The 5,000-nt window shown below is 44.0% G+C and overlaps 1 protein-coding gene across 1 annotated transcript in view; it reads left to right on the top strand.

Annotated features, from left to right (window-relative positions):
• Positions 1-5,000, top strand: part of cnksr2a (connector enhancer of kinase suppressor of Ras 2a) — a 162,008-nt gene that overhangs the window by 110,184 nt on the left and 46,824 nt on the right. The window lies entirely within an intron of this gene.

Below are 5,000 nucleotides of genomic sequence, written 5' to 3'. Positions count from 1 at the left end.
TGTGTGTGCGTGCGTGCGTGCGTGCGTGCGTGCGTGCATGTCACATACTGTAGGATGTAGCCCCTGTAGCCGTACCTCCTGAGGCACGCTGTAATAGACATTGAAAGTTAACTACTATAGTACTACACTACTGTGACAGTGCACAGGGCCTTTAGTAATACATTACGACTTGGTCATTGCCATGCTGGTAACAGCTCATTTATAATGCCGTGTCTTAAGGGGTTAAATACCATGTTATATTGTGCTATGCTGTATTTCGTGGCCTCTGTGTTTTTCTGCACTGTCTTGCATTGTGTCATATTGTGTTCTGTACCATGTATTGGGTTGCTCAAGGAAAGCTTTCAAGTTCAGTTATATACATTACATGATAAGATGATGTGACATTGCAATGCAGTGGTGTACAGTAGGTTACTCTGTTTCCGCAGTGCTTTGTGTTGGGTTTGTCTGCAGTGTTTGGGGTAGGGTTTCTCTGCAGGTAGAAACAATACACCCAGCATCTCTCAATCTGGACAAGACTCTGCGCAGCACTACCCAGCTACTGCATGCTGCAATATCTTGTCAATATCAGGACAAGTCCAAAATATTCAATGTAAGGCAAGGATGAACTGCACACCGATGAGCTCCCTTTTAATCCATTTTTATTTCCGTGACGTTTCGGGTGCCCATGTCTGAGGAACGGCCATGGTGACCCGAAATGTCACGAAAATGAAAATAGATTAAATGAGAGGTAATCGGTGTGGTTCATCTTTGCCTTACAATGAACTTAATGTTTTGACCCTGCATCCAGCTAAAATGGATGTGTGTGAGATTTGACGGGGGCCACGGCTGCCCCAGATCATTTCTAATATTCGATTTTATAAAGTTCTTTATATTTGTCTTTTTCATGTGTGCGTGTGTGTGGGACACAGACACACTCACAACAATACAACTTACAGCCTATGTAGTTCGGTCTTCCTTACATAGTAAATATTTAAGCATTTAAAACTTCAGCCCGACTAGATAGTGCCAAGCCAGAGGCCATTGCAGCTTATCCAAGTAGAGAATGCAGAGCAGTGCATGCCTCCTGAGAGCCGGCTGCAACATTTTGTTGATGCTGTTGGTTCTCCTGAGCAGGGCAGCATTAAAACATTACAAAGTTTAGAAAATATACACCCATATTCGGAAGGCAAATGTGTAAAGTGACCTTAAGCTTTGACAGGAGTATTGCCAATATTGCCTGAGGTGTCAGTGTTTCCCACAGCCGCAGCTCCCCCGAGAGAACCTCGGCATTGCAATTCCACTCGTTTCGCTGCCGTTAATCTGTTTTCCTTTCCAGCCCATAGGGTTGAAGGAGTTTATGTCCCAGGCAGGCGGCTTTGCTAATGGAGGTCTTTGTTATCTAAATCCACCCTGCTGCTTTGGTGAAGAGCGTGGAGGAGAAATAAGATACCATCTAATAGGTCACTTGGGGGGCGGGGGTTTGGAATACACACTGTTATTGCCTTGAGCCAATCAGCAGCCTGGAAACCCTCACAGGAAGTGGTTTTGAGAGGTCGCCCTGTCCAAACACTGCACTTAATAACCGTAGCGACTTAGCAATCACTGTCGCTTTGAGCGTATCCTTATAGACAATGCTCCACCTGACTTTGTCCTCTACGAGGTAAAAAAAGAAACTTGTGCTTTTCCATCAAAAGTCGGTGGAGCGTTAACGCCGACCTTCCTTTGTTGCCTTGGACGTTGTCAGCAGAAAGTAGATAGCAGGTGTTGTTTTAGTCTTTAGGCTGGAGGAGTGTGATCAATATGTTTCAAGTCAGACCATTAGCACAGCTAATTAAAAGCTTTTGTTCTGTCTCACGCTGACTCTGATACTCTCACCATGATACCCTCTGGCACTCACTTTTGTGTGTGTGTGTGTGTGTGTGTGTGTGTGTGTGTGTGTGTGTGTGTGTGTGTGTGTGTGTGTGTGTGTGTGTGTGTGTGTGTGTGTGTGTGTGTGTGTGTGTGTGTGTGTGTGTGTTTGAGTGTGTGTATGAATCTCTTTGTCTGCCTGTGTGTGTTTGAGTGTTTGTATAAGTATCTTTGTGTGCATATGCGTGTGCTTGTATGTGTGTACACTTCTGTAGGTTAGACACAAGTGCCTGACTTGCTCTGATGCATATCCGCTTTACCACAGCCAGCGGTGAGGATTGCTGTATGAAAAGGCTGTCATTATGATTTGCCATAGGCCCTACCCTCTCCCTCTCCCTCTCCCTCTCTCCCGCCCACTGCCAGCCACTCAGCTGCATATATGCATAAATAGTTAGCCACCGCTGGTAGGAGATGAGGACACTGGGCTGCCTGGCACCCGGCAGGCTGTTTTATGGAGATGTGGTGAGAGGCCAGCTTTTCAAACCATAAGAGTAATAGAACAGGGTTTTTTCTTTCCTTTTCTGGGAATATTTTTCATGCAATTTTTATATATTCATATTAAAACGTTAAAAATAGAGTCGAGTTTTATGGACTGGCTGCATAGTGTTGACCTTGAGGCGAGGGCAGGCATATTTGACTATAAATGGCAGCATATCGTTCAGGGTTTTTGAGTTGACATTTGCGGCAAGAAACTTCTTGAAGTTGGCCAAAAGACTTTGACTTAAACTTACCACCATATATGAAGATATCCTACAAGTGACCCGTGAGAGATTTTTGACCCAAATGCATGGTCATATCCAGTGAGCAGCCTCTTGCACATAGCCAAAGTATTCACAAGTCAGAGTGTCATCACAATCACATGTCTGCTATGGAGAACCTGTGCTAGCTGAACGTCTTCATGCTCATGGCCGCGCAATGTCACATGAGAAGTGTAAATAAAGGGTGAATAAAGCCAAAATGGTGGAGTTTAAGAATGCTTCACCTCACCTTGTTCTACAGAAAGAGACAAGTAGAATGTTGCAAGTCCAATTTTAATATCTTCTCAACGGCGCCTCCGCATTTTGCACAACAGGATAATAAAGATATTTGTAATGTATTTTAAAGGTGGAATGAGTTAACAACCTCCAAATCCAGCTGTTGCACCAGCTGATCCACTGTGCACTAATATACATATTTTGGCAACAAACTAAAGTTTTGTTCTTGTGCTTATAGGCTGTAGCTCAGTGCTATTGTGATGATCCGCCTTTATTTGGTGATTGTAATCGCGCTCATGGTGTGAAAATGAGCATAATGACTTTGTCAAGCTACAAAATTAGACGCAGCTCATTTTTCTCCACTCAGTCTCTCTCTCTCTCTCCATCTCTCCCTCTCTCATTTCATTCTCACCTTTCCTCTCTCTCGCTTTCTCTTTTCTCTCTCCTTGCCTCATTCCCTCCTACCTCTCTCTCTCTCTCTCTCTCTCTCTCTCTCTCTCTCTCTCTCTCTCTCTCTCTCTCTCTCTCTCTCTCTCTCTCTCTCTCTCTCTCCCTCCGCATGGCTGCTCTTTGCTCAGCATTCAAATTAGGGGTCAACCAGAGTCCTGTGTCTAAATTGTATGCTTTTTGTTGCTGTTGTTTTAGTAATTATGTTCTCAAAACATGGCCAGCCAACCTCACAGAGGCTGCAGACCCTTAACAGACCTCCTTGCCACCCTCTTCCTGCAGCGACTGTGGCTGTTTACACAGGCCGTGGAAAAGAGATGATTTTATTTTATTCAGATATTCCTATTTTATCATTTTTGAGCTTGTTAGAAATCAGCACATACGGTACCTTTTTAGATGCGTCCCAGCATCTCTATAAGAGGGTCTGTCTGTCCGTCCGTCCGTCCGTCCGTCCGTCCGTCCGTCCGTCCGTCCGTCCGTCCGTCTGAAACGCATTCCTTCAATTGTGTCTGAAACGCATTCCTTCAATTGTTCCTTCATCTGGCCACAAGGCGGCAGACTTGCCATTTTGGACCGGAGCGAATGCGTGCAAGCATAGCCTTTCTAACCGGATGCTAACGTTGGCGAAAAGTAGCCTAGCCACAGGCTAACTGACAAACGTGAGGCCAACAACTCAGCCGATCGTGATGTACGCCACAAATAGACCAATCGACCTCATATTTAGACACTACAATGTTGATTTCTGCCTTCGATTTTCATCAGTTAAGAAATCTAGCGTCGGATTAACACATTATTAAGGTAGTAAAGCGAGTTGCCGCCATGTTTGTTTTCCAGAATCACCCGGGTAGAGAGCTCACGTGCAGCATTCTGGGTAATTGAGTTTCACTGCTTTGTGCCTTGACGGTGAAGCTGGTATTGAAAAAAAGTCCATAAGCGCATGATTCACCCAAACGGTTTTATTTATTTATTATTTGTCGATGTTTAGATTCTTTCCCACATGCACATACTGCTGAAATGGCGTGATACTAAAGGTTGTTAGGCCTAATAAATGTCTGGTAATTTGTAATGTTCACTTCATCTAGGCTATGTGAAATTTCAAATCATAGCCTATGGTTCTTTTCCAAATCCAATAATGATGATAAGCTTATTATACCCTAAACTGCAAAAAATAAAGCCATGTCTCGCCATTTTGCTGCCTTGCTGCCTGCCACAATATTTGGAGTGTCCATGATGACCAATAAACAAAAAGTACATCCTCGGGGGGCGTTGACAGGCTAGGAGGAGGCCAGGGGGGCGTTTGGGGGGGGGAATGGCATAGTTGGAACTGGCATAGAGGGACGCATCTGTTGTCCGCCTGTCGGCCTTGTTATTGAGAGCACTGCCGTTCTCCAAAAAGAATCCCTCTTTCAAAGCATACTTTGATGATGCCCATAGTGATTATGGCTGTGTGTGAGACAATGGAGATATAAGATATTTCTATATTTTATTCACATTTTAATATACTATTGAGTTTAAGCCCAATAATAAATCAAAATGTGAATAAAATAGAAATATTTTATAGGAATATCTTATCACCATGCACCTTCTTCACTAAGAGGGCTTCCGTTCTCCTGAGTAAGAATCCCTCTTTCAAAGCAGACTTTGATCCCTATATGAAAGGCTGACACAGTCCTTTTTTCTGGTGTAATGTGC

This window comes from Engraulis encrasicolus, chromosome 9 (genome assembly GCF_034702125.1).
Source record: "Engraulis encrasicolus isolate BLACKSEA-1 chromosome 9, IST_EnEncr_1.0, whole genome shotgun sequence".
In the NCBI taxonomy this organism is placed as follows: domain Eukaryota; kingdom Metazoa; phylum Chordata; class Actinopteri; order Clupeiformes; family Engraulidae; genus Engraulis; species Engraulis encrasicolus.
This window is presented reverse-complemented; position numbering and strand designations above follow the sequence as displayed.